This window comes from Idiotropiscis lumnitzeri, chromosome 1, assembly GCF_059441095.1.
Source record: "Idiotropiscis lumnitzeri isolate Australia: NSW breed Sydney's pygmy pipehorse chromosome 1, RoL_Ilum_1.0, whole genome shotgun sequence".
Classification (NCBI taxonomy): Eukaryota; Metazoa; Chordata; class Actinopteri; order Syngnathiformes; family Syngnathidae; genus Idiotropiscis; species Idiotropiscis lumnitzeri.
Window position 1 is genome coordinate 15,432,931 of NC_142391.1, and position 16,372 is coordinate 15,449,302.

Sequence of the window (16,372 nt, forward strand, 5' to 3'; positions counted from 1 at the left end):
TCCCAGACGGAGGCACACGCCGGGGCCCTCCTCTTTTTACGCTCTGATGGCTCCCCATACATGCACACGCGCCGTGGCTTTTGTGGCTCTCTTTTGGGGAGGGGGTAGTTGCTGAAGGAAATCTCCAACATAGAATCAAAATAGGTTGAGATTATCCCACAACACATTCTTGCTTGTTACATGTGGACACTTTTACGCAGACCTATCGCAAAATTACTTGTACGGCCATTAATTTTCTCAGTCAAAGCTACAAGGAGGGAGGGGGTTGGCGGCGTTCTTTTTTTTTTAGGGCACGTGTCTTTCTCGGTAGTTTAACCCCAGCTATAAATCAGACATCTCGCTGCATACATAAGTAATAAGAAGACCCTCTGGTGTTTGCGCACAATAGCCACGTCTGCCCATCTTTAAATAGCCTTGCCTATCCCCCCCCCTTTTTGTTCCCGTTAAAGGCACGTTGTGCACTCAGCAATTTGGTCCAGAGTGTGACGCGTGCTATACGTGGAATTAACAGCGCCCCACATACTACTAACAAAGGAAAAAAAAGAAAAAAATGTTGCCCAAATTTAAACTCAAATTATCCAAAAAGTGATTGCATATGCAACGCACGCTTTATATGCAATTGTTCTATACGCAATAATGACTGGCGGGGATTAATACAACATAGGTCATATGGACTTCAAAGTTTTCATTTAGTATTAAATATGTAATAATATGTATGTATGGCAGTTGATATATATATATATATATATATATACATATATATATATATATATATATATATATATTCATTTATTTATATTCATTTATTTATTTATTTTTATTTTTTTTTGCATGATGCCGTATGTGTGTTTTTCCCCTGCAAGGCTCCATGTAGGCTGCGGTTGCGCCACTTGCCCGAGAGAGCATTCTTTTCCCCTTTCAGTCAGCAAACCAGGGAGGAATTAATCTCCATCGTCGTACATTGTTCCTCTCATTTGCATAAAGCTGCAGTATGACCAAGTCAAATAATTACACAATCGGCGCTGAGCCTCGGGCCTGTGCGCCTTCCTCTCAATGGGCCCATGTGTGCGCCTGTGTGCGTGTGTGTATCACCTGTCTGCTACATGGCACACGCCGTTTTTTTTTTTAGTTGTTAACTTCGTTTTCAAAGTCATCATATCACTTTGGTTTGATTTAGTTAGTTCCCATTTCGAAAAGCACGACTGCATATCTTTTAGATTTTTTTTAAAAGAACTTTTCTCACTTTCCTTCTTTCAATGCCAGCAAGTAGCAGTTTTGTCGATAATAGGGACTCTTCTCATATATTAGCGTTGCTCGCTTTGTTGAGATCTTGGTGGTATTTTAAGGACGAAGGATTTCTTTTCAGCCATGCTTATTTCTTCTGAAGCCAGCGCGTGGGCCGCTGTCGAGGCCTCGGCTGAGTTGTAGTGCGCATGCGCGACGTTTGCTTGGCGGCGCGTGCTTGTACGGGAAGCATAGGCACCTCATTAGCATACAGCTGCTGCCAGGAGGCCTCCTCCAGCCTGTTGTCATCCCCCACTTTTTTCCACTCGCTGCGTTCACTTTAATTACTGCGATCGTAGATATGCGTTTTAGATGTTAAAGCGTCGTTTTAATCATGTGCTGGGTAAATATTTGCAAAGCCTTCAGTCAAGCTGGCCTCTGAATTGAGTCAGGTGCTGTTGTAATAAAGACTACTCGAACATTGTTTCAGTAGGCTAAAAGCTGAACAGACAAAGCATCTATTAGCTACTTGCACTGTCTCCCTCTATTCAATTATCTTCTTTTACAATTGATTATATTTTTTATATTTTCCTAACCCAAAGTTTAAGAAGACAGGAAGGACAATTCATCAACGTGCAGGAGTCTTTCGTGTGTGTGTGGGGGGGGGGATCCTAATAATATTGAAAATATTGAATTTTCTCATTTAATGTGATTTGTGGCTTTACCTCTCTATTTACATAATTTTATATCATGTCATCTAAGGAGTTTGAAAAAACAAAGTGATGAGAGTGCAGATGTATGTGTCTGGGAGTAAGTGTAACACGTATGCAGAATAATAAATACCATATTCAAGTCGGCAAGGCAAGTTTATTTGTACAGCACCATTCATGCATCAAACAACTCAAAGTGATTTACAGAATTAAAAACAATTAAAAGCAAACATAATAATCAGACATAAAATATTTTAAATGATTCCAAGTACAGTTAAAAGAAACACAGTCTTGGAAAGTATATTTGAATGAATTATTTAGCTTTTTATTTATATTTATATTTAGCTTTGACTTGAAGGTGTCATCATCAGGGAGTTTATTCCAGATTGTTGCTGCATAGTAACAATATGCTGATTTACCATATTTAGTTCAGATTTTTGGGGTGGCTATAAGACCAGGCCCAGATCTTGCTGTTTCATATGGCACAAGCTGGTCAGAGAAGTATGTGGGTGCTTATCCAAAGAGAGAGTAATAAACCAGAAGAGAGATTTTGAATTTGCATCTCTGACGAACAGGGAGGACTGTGTTAGTTAAAACTGGTGGTTTATATGGTCATAATTCCTGGTTTTGTCAGGACTCCGCTGTTCTGAATGAGCTCGAGCTGACGGACAGCTTGTTTGCCAAATCCTGTGTATAGAACTTTATAGTTTTATGGTAATCTAATCAGCTGGATATAATAGCATGTACAATTATCTCTGGGTCATGCTGCATCATCACTCCTCTCACCCTGGTGATATGTTTAAATGATAAAAAGCAGAAGTTACAGCAGAGCAAGAAGTAAAGATGTCTTTTAATAGTCCCACAATGGGGAAATTTGAGAATGGGGAATTTTGAAGTGAAAAATTTAATGTGAGTCTGGAAATTCAAAACTGAGACTAGATTGGAAACAAGAAAGTGTGACGGCAGATGAGAGCTCACACTCTGTCTTACTTTTTGTGGTCCAAACACAATGATGCTAGTCATCTGTGTCGAGCTGGAGAAAGTTTGCTGCATCCAGTCATTGATTTCCATGATGCAGTTAAACAGTGACTGAACAGGTCCATGATCTCCTGGTGTATAATTACAATTTATATTTGTGTGTCTTCTGAAGCTAATAATCTAATATATGTTGATATATTTTTTAAATTTTGTCCCAATGGAAGCACGTAAATATTGAACAGCAGAGGTCAAACTAGTGAGGAGGGCCAGCTCTGTCCTGGGCTGCTCCCTGGACTCTGTGGACTCAGTGGGGGGCAGGAGGATGACGACAAAAGTGTCATCAATGCTGGACAACCCACCCCAACCACTCTATGATACTCTTAGAACACTCCACAGCTCCTTCAGTGATAGACTGTTACACCCTCGTTGTATGAAAGAGAGATTTCGCCGCTCCTTCCAGCCGGCTGCTGTCAGACTTTTTAACAAGAACATTAGTTCAGGCCTACAAACGGGCGGGCATTAGTGCAATTGTGCAGTCCTAGAATGCAATACACACTACTACTACGCTTTATCCAATGCTGTACTTAAATATTGACCAATGCTGTATTTCGTTTACCATTACAGTATTCTTATCATTACAGTACTTTTATCACTGCAGTATTTTCTATCATTGCAGTATTTTTTTTTAATCATTGCAGAGTTTTTAATCATTTCCCGTCCGTACCATGGACAGGCATTAGGGGTGTTTCCTTACACTTGTATATGTTGTGGGATGTAAGTGTGTATATACAGGGGGATTTGTGTATATACGTATATACTGTGTATATTCGCATTGGTTTGCTTTTTATGAATGTCTGCTGCTAATGTTATACATTAACGGCTACATTATGCCGCCGCCTCTGTGTGATCTATATCTTTGCTGCTGTAACACTGCAAATTTCCCCATTGTGGGACTATTAAAGGACATCTTTATCTTTATCGTTATCCTATCATGGATCCTTGCGGGACCCCACAAGGTAAGAAAATTCCGGATCAACCACTGATGTAATATTGCTGTGTGTGTTTATACAGTGTGTTTTAAAATATATTTTTTGCTTTTGTGAAGTGAACGCATGATGCTTGCGCTGCTGAATTCCCCTGTAAGGAATAATAAGGAGTTTACTGTGTTTTAGAATGGCAACATGAGGGAAGTAAAAATATTTTAAATGCTCAATATGATGTAGTGGAGTATTCCACCACTGCAAACTATACCACCACAGTACTGAACATTGAGGTAGTAATAGTGTAATAGCCATGTTTGATGTAGCTTATGATTAGATTGGGCTTGTGGTCATAATGATGCGGCCGCTTAAATCTAATTTCCCAGTTTGTCAAACATTTCGAGGATGGCATATTTGGGGAGTTATTTCACATTGACGGGGTCTCGTTGCCACCGCAGATGCCTCCAAATGAACGATCGGCAAGCCAAATTGAAAGTGCAATAGGACAAGGCTCTAATTGGTGCTCCCTACATGGCCGTCTTCAATGCATTGTCAATCAATTACTGTAATGGATTAGCTGAGGTCTTGTTCTTGCTGCTCCTTTCCATGGAGAGAGCCAGCGAGGGACCCAGATTTAATAAGGCTGGCTGTAGACACGGCACAGCCTCACCCTCGGCCTCTGTCCTCGGGCTGAGAGCATATGAGCAGGTGTCAACAAGAGTACAAAAGTAGCAGAAAGTGATGCACATGATTGCTTTAGTGGCTTGGTGGCAAGGCGATAAAAGTTTGCCGCCTCTTTATTCTGTGTCTGTTTCTAAATGTGTGATTTTGAGTCCACATTGTGCGCACAGGCTGCTTACTTCAAATAAGATGACACAAAAATATCTTTTAAGTATGTTTGTGTGTGTGTGTGTGTGTGAGAGAGCACCGACTGTCATGATAGTGTTTTTAGCTGTTCACAGTGCAAACATTTGTGAGTTCTTTCTCATATTTTCTTCTGTTTCTTTTCCTGAAGTCATTTTCCTTAAGTGAAATTTTAATTCGCCAAGTTTATTTAATATGCAGCACAAGAAAATTCTCCTCGGTTGGAAGTAGTCTCGGCGAATCTGCTTTACTATTGCAATGACAAAGGAGAGAGTTTTTTTTTTGTTAATTCTTTGACCTCCTTGTTTACTGAGATGCAGTTCTTCGCTCCTCCAACTTCCATGATAAGTGCACATTAATTTCTCTGCTTCGTCAGAATGATATATATTTTTTAATACAAGCTTTTAGCTTGGTGTCCTGGCATTATAACACCAAGTGCCAACACACCTTTTAATTGATGTAGATGGTTCAGGTGTGCCTCTTAAAGAGTCCTTTAATTGTTTTTTTTTTCATTTGAGTACTTCACACAGTCTCCTGTAAAATATTCAGAAAAATGATGAAAGACCAGACGAGTGCTGTGAGGTGTCTGTAGTGTTGTTTTGACAATGATGCCGATGTGCTGATGTCTTTAATACACACTCATTGGCCACAATGTTCAGAAAATGTGCACAATATAATGAGATCCACAAGTCTGCTGTTAGCAAGTTGTTTTTAGTTCCGTATAATCATACGTATTTTCGTATTATTGTCATGATAAAAGCTACCGCTGTCGTTGAGGTGTTAATATCACAATGTGTGTTTCACTCTGAGTACAAATGTGAGAAACAACTTTTTAACTACACTTCATATTCCAGCCCCCAATAACAAACTATTTTTTAACATAGCTATTCAGTACCTAATGTTTGGTCAGTGAAGCCCACGATTAACATGACACTCATCAGCAGACACAGCATGTGTGCTGCGGGATTGTGTTCACATCCATAGCAAATATAGCTAAGTGTTGCTGAAGATGGTTTCAGCATGGGCAGACACAGTATGAGCAAGAGCTTTAAAGGGACAGCTAATGCATCTAAATGTCACATTTGCTTCTCTTCCAGAGATGCTATTGTTAAACAAAAAAAAAAAAAAAGCCGCCCTGCATATCAGTAGCTGGTGTCCCAGGGGCACGTTTAGCTCTAATTTCCTCATCAGAAACATCAGAGTGTCTCTCAATAATCTCCACAGTCCATTGGTTGTTTGGGGTGGGGTCCCCTGCCAGAAAGCATGCCATGGAATGTTAAACACTAATTCACCTCTGAGCTGCCGAGGTGGATAAAGTGATTGTTCTATCTGGGAGATGATTAAAACCGCTCGGGCCGCTTTCTCCCCCGCCCTCCTGAGTTCACCTCTGACGTCCGTCGCATTCATTTCTGTATTCATGAGCAGACGAGGAGGCGCGGGGTGCTCGGAGGCCATATTACAGATAATAAGGCCAGCAGGCTTCGCATTTGCTGCCACAGGTCCCCCCAACCCACCCCCGGCCCAGCTCATTCAATTACTGCACAAGAGTTCTCAGAGGCGCAGCTGCACTATGGGGGTGAAGAGCAGTAAATTGAGGTCCACGCATGTAGACACTCGTGCACACACTCTCATACAACCACACTCGCATGCACGCAGATACAAAGAAGCGGCACTGTATCAAGAGAGTGCTGTGGCAGGTATTTGACCTACATTTTTCATACGACAACAAAAAAAGGCCCGTGAAGATGGCCATGATATTGATGATGACTTTTGTAGAACAAAAAAATGATACCAGGGCATAGATTGCAAATATGAGGTCACCATTATCTTGATGAAAGTTGAGACAGCAGCGGTATGATGTGGGAGGATGGACTGTGGCTCACTAATGGGTCGTACCTCTCACTTATCCGCTTTTCACTTCCAGTTATTTATTTCAATGCGGTCACAATTTCTCTAAAGTGTATAACCCTTCTGGTTCCTTTTCAAATCGTTGAAATGAGATCTCTGTGACTGTGCCTGATTGCTGTCCATGGTGCTGAACTTTAACACTCACAGTCAGCCAAAGTGGATCACATCTGTGATTCCAACACAGGTTTTGTGTTCAAGTCAGAAAAGGAACACATTATTGTCATTATTCTATTAGCGGGGCTAAAGTCCAGTCGCTGTCAACTATCAAGCAAGCGTTAGTGAAGTCATACCATGTTGCTTGATCATAACATCGCACAGGTGTTCAACTCCGGTCCTCGAGGGCCGATATCCTGCTTTTGATGTTTCCCTCCTCCAACACACCTTATTTAAATGAGCAAGATTCTTATCGGACTCCTGCCGAGCTTGCTGATGGTCTGATCATTAGAATCAGGTGTATCGGAAGAAGGAAACATCCAAAACATGTAGGATATCAGCCCTCGAGGACAACTTAAGAGTTGTTGTTCTTGTTTTTTTACGACTAGTCAGAGCAGTGTTGGCAACAGGTATGCTGTGGTCCTCAATGTTTGAAAATGTATACTGGAGCTGAGCAGTTTATTGCCTCTAAACCAAAACTGTAATTTTTGCTTCAAAGAAAAAGAGAGAACAGTCCATGCCCAGAAGCCAGGACCAAATTACAAAAATAAATAAATGAATACAAGTCTATCTGCTACGTGGGTATTTACAAAGCCTGCGAGTCAACTCATCTCTTTGAAACAACGCATCTTTCTGCCATAGATATGCCAATATGGCTGTTTTTTTTTTTTTAATTTAATTTAATTCTTAAAAATACTTTATGAATATTTTGGAAAAAAAACAGTGATGCACTGTAGCCACAATCTGAAGCGAAAAGTGGTGAGGGAACACTATATGAGTCCATTTACTTGGCCTAGTTTTTATTTGGATTTGCCACACCTAATTTGGCGGGCACACAGCAACGGCAAAAGCTACTGAAGGTGGAGTCTATCAATATATCTCTAAGCTACAATGCTAATCACAATTTTCATAGTAGTTTCCAGTTTATTCTCTATCACTTTATTGACTACTCAAGTAAAGCTGAAACTAATTTGAATTATAGTTAACATGATCGGCTGTCGGTGAGATAAACAGTGAAGCTAACCTAGCTAGCTTTCCCGTCTGACAAAAGAAGGTAACTGCCATAGATGTTGCGGCCCCTACAGGATCCTTGACCTGCAAACCTTGCATGTTCCTATTATCTTTTTCCCGATCACGTCAAAAAGATAACCCTTGAATTGGAATGGAGCTACTTATATATGATAGGATGCAGCCTCGGCCCTGTTCTCATAGCGTGCTGAGTTGCCAGATTAATGGCACACGTGACACACACACAAAAAAAAAAAAATTCATACAAAAATAATAGATTGAATAATCACATTTTTAATGTAAACAGTATGAAGTTATTTTGTTCAAGTCAAGTCTTTCCTAAGTTTTATCCACGCAATTTGTAAATCCTGAAATTGGTTACCCAAGTCTGACTCAAGTCATGTGACTCCAGTCTCCCACCTCTGCTGTTAACTGGCTAAACTTCAAGACACTTGGTAGTGAGTGACTCCTTGTCAGTTGTAGCAAAAAACAGGTCGCGTGTGAATATGGGCTTGTCTTTATTTTCACCTTCAGCACATCTTTGTCTTTACACACTCGTTGCCTTCTTCATGTAAGTAGTCTGAGCAACACACAATCCCACAATATGTTTCCTTGATCCTTGTTTATAGGACGTACAATTTTCCAAACAAGGCCCTCCCAGAAAGTGAACACTCCTCATTAGACAGCCTAATATGCTTTTCCATATAATTGTGCTGTTTCCTTGATTATTAAATGATCGCCCTAATTAGGGGAGAATAATAGGGTTAATCACACTCTGCTCATCACACTTGCACACTGCTATGCCTTCAGAAATGAAAGGAAAACGATACAGTTCTTGATTAATTATATCAGCCTTTTCATCAAATAGGCTGCACCAACCCTCCCCCCCTTAAAATTAATATCATGTTGTAAATGGAAGGAAGGAGCCGGCCGGACACAGACAGATGAAAGATTTTACTCAAATTAATTAAGCGCTAATTATGCGGCAGGAGTTGGGAGCAGTTTGCATAATGAGCTCTATCAAAAGAGATCAGTCATGGAGAGGGTCTATGTTGAGTTTCAATGCAGCCTTCAGATGATACGCATGAGGCAGAACTACATGAGGAGGAGTGGGCAGAGGGTTAAATCATTTCTCAGGCTGTGGAGTGTTTATTTTGTTTGGGTTTTATTTGGGAGGGGGGACAAATTCAAGCCTTCTGACCGCATGTTGATAACTTGACAACAAATGTGTCCGATGATTGTCCGAATGTTTCTTCTTTTTTTTTTTGCTGCTCGCATCAGATGATGAATTCCCTGATCCGGCAAGAGGCAATAAGAACAGAATACACTTTTAAATCTGAGCTAATCACAAACAACCTCAGTGCCCTCTCCAGGGAGCCTTAAAGACCCGAATCACCCCCCCCCCCCCCCCAATTGTTGCTGTTTTCTGTTATTGCTGATCAGGGAGTCCATTGTGGCTGTCCACGCACACAAGCCGAGGAAAGGGATTAAACAGACAAAAATTCTCTCTCGCTTTTTCCGTCTTAATTGCCTGTTTAATCGCCGCCGGTGTGTGTAGTTGTATTGTAGTGCATGGAGTTGAGTAACTTGAACTGATTTGCAACGTCGCAGCAATCATGCACATGCAGCCTAATCAAGGTGTGCAGCCCGGCACTGCCCTTCAAGGTCTCCGAGAGGAATTACAAAGACTATGATTAGTTAATCAAACGAAGGACCCGATGTCCTTTCTTTATTTGTGTATACACCTTCTCTGAATGGAAATTGAATCATAGAGGTACTTCCACAAGGACACATCTACATGTGAATGATCCTTCTTGAGCTGTGGCGGCGGATACGCAGGAAGATCACTCACCAATCATCATCGTCATGTTGCGGCAATGTGGAGACTTTTGCATGTTGAAGTCTGTGTGATGGATGCAATCGCTTGGAAAATGGCAGGGAAAGCAAAGGAAAAGGAGGATGTCAAAATAATTTGATTGGATAGTGAAGACGAGTAAAATGCAGACTTTTTGGTCATGAAAGGAAGGAAATCTTTTGTTGTGCAGAAATGAATACGCGTAAGCAGGCCGCATGTTCAAATCCCCAAAACCCAGTTGGGCTCTGAAATCTGCAGACTTGAGCAAATTAGTGTGGCCCAAGTTCAAAGTAAACACGGTGAGGTGGCATTTTGTCGTTATGCTGCACAAAATGGAATAAGATGCCAACAAGTGAAATCAGCCCCGAGTGTAAATGATTTTAAATCCAAGAAACAATTTAAAATCATTTTTTCTCCAGATGTTTTAGAAACCCACTTTTATTTCTTTACTTTTAAAAGTTTTCTGTTAATGTGTTTTAATGTTGTCAAAGTATATTCTAGTAATTTTTGCAAGCTGCTTTTGTTTTCTCTGCTTGAATATTATTGAGTGTCGTATTTATAAATGCTTGCCTTTGCTCATGTGAAGCACATTGAGTTAGCTTTTGTATGAAATGTGTCATATAAATAAAACTGCTTTGCCTTGCCTAGCTAACGTGCCTTCGATAGCTGGTTAAAATTATTTTATTTTCATCGCAATCTAATCTGTAAAATAACAATTGTGTATCCAGTCTTTCAATTGATTTCAATTGTATTATTTCATGGAGTCATTCTGTCAAACTCCAGCACACGTCCGTCTGTCATGCATTGTGAGTGGTGTTGTTCTTAAAGAGAAAGGAATTTCCCTCCATTGCTTTGTCATAACTTCCTACCAGGGGCAGCAGTCTTGACCTACCCACTCCCTTTAAATCCACTCCTATTATTTGTCAGTGAAAGCCGCCCTTTGGATGGCAGAGGCCCCTCGCAAAGGTACAGGGTCGCGAACGCCCCAATCCATCTCAGTCTGCCCAACGATTGATTGTGATTTAGTGCTCAAGCCCCAGAGATGGCGGGCTTCCATTCTGACGAGCAATAGGTGGGACCCCTTTGACTCGCAGCACATGGCAAGCAGAGGCGAGGCTATGATGAGGGGTCAGAGGCAGCTGCTGCGGGAAAGTGGGGTGGATCTGGGGGGGATGGACAGAGGCAATGGGGGGGGGGGGGGGTTGCTTGGATTACAAGATCGAAAGTGTCAAAGATCCTGGACAAAACCCCCCAACTGACAGTTGGAGTCTATCTCTTCGCGCATCCATCACCCAGCAACCTTTGTGGGTAGCATAACGGTTGCTAGCAAATCGGTTTATTATCACACGGATAAAGACGATGACAGCAAATAGAGAGCATCGACATTGTTGACAGAAACACAAACAGATGGTGGTCAAGGTGGATGAAAGAGGTGCATTCAGGAACCTCTTGGTCACAAACCAATAATTGTGTTGTAACGATGTACTGTATGATAATTATGCAAACATGTAACATGAGCAACAATGAAATCTTCATCATTGGGCTCAAACGTCGGATCGTGACTGAGACGAACCACACTTTCTCATTTCGCCGTGGTAACGGGCTTTAGTTTGCCATTTATTAATTTTTTTATTATACAAATTTTTATTTTATATTCTATAAAATGTATAAATGTATGTCTGTGTGTGAAATTTTACATATTCTACACAAATAAAATTGTATTGTATTGAAAATTATTATTATTATTATTATTAGAGATATCGGAATGAATAAACATATCTTTTGTAGTGCTTCACGCAATTGCGGAAATCATTCTCCTCATCATTTCCATGTTTTGTTTCATTTTGTTTTATTTTTTTTTCCAAAAACATGCCTGTGAGTACAAGCGGTACAACATCTCCACTAACATTTTCCTTTATTTGTACTTTCCACCCTTTTTTAAACATTTAGTGATATATTTTCATAGATGGTGCATGGCAAGATGATTTTTGTGCAGGCGCAAACTTCCCTCATCCCTTTTTGAGCACTCCACGCCAAGCTGGGCATTCCTTTGTCCATCCGACAAACCGGTGGCTGAAAGTCAGTCCAAACGTGCGGCTCCGGAGACCATGTCTAATTTTTTTGGTGCAAGGTAGACCCATTGTCGAACGTGTGGTGGTAGATGTCAATGTCTTTCGTTCATTAATATGACAAGAGCATCAGCACATGTTCTCATGCTGACCCCACACGCCACACCTGCCAATTAGGCGCTAAACTATCTTATTAAATGTGGAATTCAAAGCAGAACGACCAATCTGAAGACAAGTGAAAATGGACTCTTCGCGATTATTTTTCCATTCTTGATTCGACACAAATTAGGACGGTAGTTTGTAAATGAAATCCAAGCTTGCATGACTCAAGCGTTCTAATGCTTGCGACTGCTTCCAGACTATCTGACTCAACCGGTATATTATTGTGATTATTTTCCTGAATCCAGTACGATGCCTGCAATATTGTTACAAATTGAGTGTATACACTGATTTAATGAATGATCGGTGGTCCTTTTTCTAATGCCTATTTAATGTACACAGTGGTCCCTGGGCGCTTGGATTCTGAATCCTTGGAGCCATCTGTAAAAACAATCAGTTTTTTCAGAATAATGTTGTTCGATATATTTTTTGCTATTCTTCCTCGTGCCATCTCGCTGTTCTTCTTAAGCACTGGATGTCTATTTGTATAAATGTTTGAATAAATACGTTCCAAGTCTATTCATCTATCTATATATATATATATATATATATCTATATATATGTATATATACATACATGTGTGTGTGGGGGGGTGTACTGTATATAAACATGTCTGTAAATTGTCTAATTAATTTGCGAAACGCATTTTGTCAATCAGGGATAAAATCATAGTTTGAAAGGAAACACGCCCACACGCGCTTGATTATTTCTACCATTCTATTGTTTTCTTCAATCTTTCTACATAATTTTCTTACAGTTGTGAGGTACGGCTGTGGTAGAGAAACACTGCTCTTCCATGCAGGCTTGGTGTGTTTGTTTGAACTATAGTTAATGGTTAAACATAAGTGTGTACATGATAGCATGGTGGAACCAGTTCAATTCCATGAAATAATTAGGCATCCTAGTGTTTAACTTTCAACCTAGATTCTAAAGGTTCCACTGCAGAAATGAAAAAAGTCACAGAGGTATATTTCTATTCAATTTCCATCTGTTACTCCAATGTGCCAGATCCCTCCAAAATACACATCCTACAAATGATCTGATTAGATACCAGAGGGAAATGGCTAATCTGGAGGAAACAAAATCATTTTCAAATGTTATCATTACACCGGCGCAGAGCTTGAGAGAGATTTGCATCCCAGTGCTGGTGGATACCAGCTGTCAGTCTTCCTTCACTGGGCCATTCTGCAAACACTGTCAAAAGATTTTGATTTCAAAGCGAGATCTTGTGGCGATTACTTAGTTCAGTGGGCGAAAAGAAACGACAGTTTTGGCAAGACAACTCTTGGCTTTTTTTTTTTCACTTTCTCTAGCTCAGGGTGTCCATTATTAAGGGGATCTGTTTTGAAGACGTCGACGATATCAAATTAGCTGCAACGATGAACCTCTGGAGGAGATGTTCAAGTTTCTGAAGATTTTTTCTGAAAATAGCTCAATCATTTTCAGTACCCACACTTACAAACATTCCATTCTAATTAACATGACATACTTAAGTCCATTTACAGTAGGCCGACATGGCCAACAAATGAAGCTCAATACACTGAATGGAGTCAGCTAGGCTTCTAAGTTGCACATTTGTGCATGGTAGATGGCTTTTATAAGTTCACACATACATGGATTTAGTCACGGAAATAAATTTGAAGAAATATGCAACTTGCCACTCTAGCTGCCGACAACCTTTGAACCAAGAACATGTTACATAATTGTTTTAATTGAACCTGATTGACCGTGTAGTCCATGTGACCACATGACATCACAGAAAATAAAACTCTGATTGGACAAGTGCCTCATGTGACTAATACACAACCACGGAATAATGTTATCTGTTGTAAATCATATGAAACCAAGTTATGAGGAAAGTTTGATACCATCTAGCAAATTAATATGTAAGGGCGCGGTTTCAATTTTAAATCAACACTAATCAGGGTCAACTACAGTTGACACCCCATTTTAACAACATATCAGTGTTACGTCTTTCATGGCTAAGTGGTGTGAATGCAGCACAGACATTCTACTTTAACACATTCACTGCCCTTGATGGATAGAGAAGGAAAAAAGTCCATTGGTTTTTACCTGAGCTGGGAGTGAATTAAACCCTGGCCTAGAAGCAATTTAACTAGCTGGGTAATTGTATGCTTTAATGGTAGAAATGGACCCAATATTTATCGTTAAAGCCACTGATGTTAACAAAGGTGCTCAGTTACTATATAGCAGGGTGGTGAAACTAGTGCTGGACTCCTCAGTGTATTATTGGCCATGTGCAAAAATAATCAGGAAAACTAAAATTGTGAAAAGGAGTTTAACACCTTAAGTGAGTACTACACAGCTATCTTTGCATATTTTTTCAATGGAAATAATCTTTAAATTTATAATGAAAGTATAGACACTCTCTGAATTGACTTTACATTGTTTTTAAACCAAATACCTTTAAGGTAATGCTCCAGTAGATTCATTTTGAAAGCTGAGTTCATGTTGTGTATTCATGTAGGCCAGCACAATGTCAGCGACAGGAAGTTGTGTCAGCCAGGTGAATGTGTGGCAAGGAACCTGATCTGCTGTTGACAGAACACGGACAGGTGCTCCAGCCAACCTAATCCATACATGCATGCTTTCCTCAGGTCGTCCATTAAGGTAGATTGATTCAAAGCTTTAAAAGACCACTCTTTGCAGTTCCCAGGGCTTTACCTTTTCTGTTGCCATGATACCAAATTGTAGTAATTCCACATGGCCCGTACCGGAAAATGAAAGGAATGTTAAATGTTTGCTTTGATAATGCTGCAAACATTTTGCCACACACAGGCTGAGTGGACATGCCTCGCATTGAGGCACACGGCAACCTTATTGAGCTTATTCGAACGAATGGTGGTTGCGAGTGAGTGGCGCGTACATCTCAGATGACCACATCACCAACTAGTAAATGCACATTCACTTTGATTCAATGTGTTGTTATCCAACCCGCTCCCACACGGCCCCTAAATGCCAAATAAAGGTTTACAGGCAGAGTGCTGACATCTGCTTTGCTCTGATTGGCTGAGAGTTCTGCAGCGGTCTCACCTGTTATCCACAACCCAGTGGATGGTAAACACCCTCAGTTAGACCTGCAGGGGACAAGGAGCCCATCTGGGCAGCCGTATTAACAACCACCTCTTTAACAATAGCTTCCAGGAAAAGGAGAAGGGTACAACAGGCCATATCAGCCAATAAAAGTAGGCTATGCATGACATTTAACGCCTGACGCCCAGCTTAGCCGTGTACAGGTTTACCGAGTGGCTGCATCAGCACCTGGCAAAATAACAAAAAGCAATCTAGCCAAGCTATGAATGAAAACGTCTTGTTGCTCTCGTCATTTCAAATATGCATAAAGCTAGGATATTAGGTCTGAGTGTGGGCCACACAATTTTTATTATCAATAAAACCGACAGTCTGCTTTATTTATTTACAGCAACTGAGGAATATTGTTTTGGGGGTAGGAGGGGATTTCAATTACATATGAAACTAGTGTAGAGAAGAGCATTAGAGGGTGAAAATGGAGGGGGGACTGTGTGGGTTAAATTAAGATTGAAAAAAAAATCACGGTATAGGGCAGTTATTTGACTGAACAGCGCCATCTGGTGCTTGTGTTCAGCAACTCTGAATAGGCGACAGTAATCGCTCTACACACACACACACACATATATATTTATATATATATATATATATATATATATATATATATATATATATATATATATATAAAGTATAATGTTTTTAAATGTTTATCACCCATGCATTATATATATTAATAATATATATTGTATATTTTCTCGTCATGTCGGTAACCAGGCTTAATGGATGTTTGAGCGAACCCTCTTTTTTGTGTTACTATTGGTGCAACCTAGCATGCCTCGAAATGACATGAGGAGCACAAAAAGTAGAGGCAAAACACAGCAGAAATGGTCGGGGTGGGGTTTGAACAGCAAGCAGTGGCCTCTCTACAGCTGCTGGCACTAATGAGCATAATTACCACAGTAATAACATTAGCCTATCTGAGGGAATGGAGGAGAAGGACAAGTGGTTGTATTGATGTGCATGTGTGGCCGGTGCGTGCGCGTGTGCGTGCGTGCAAGTCTGTGCGCGTGTGTGCGCGTGTATAGGTGTGTGTGCGTGTACATACTGACCATACCATCTTATTTGTAGCCTCGCTCCCCTTCCTTGAATCTCAATATCTCTTTGTTAGCTCACAATAATTGTGTTTGGGCCTCATATCCGCCGTATCAGATTGGAGTTTGTACAAGGTAATTAGCAGAGGAAGGGAAGCCTCCACACCAGGAGGACAAATGCCCCCATGACATCATTGCGGAGGGGGAGACATCCTTTCCCCCCCCTATCTTCTCCGCCTCCGATTTATCTTTCATGTCATTAAGTCTCGGAAGGAGCGGTGAAAAGGGCAGAAGGGCAGCAGCAAGTGAAAGTTGATGACATTGA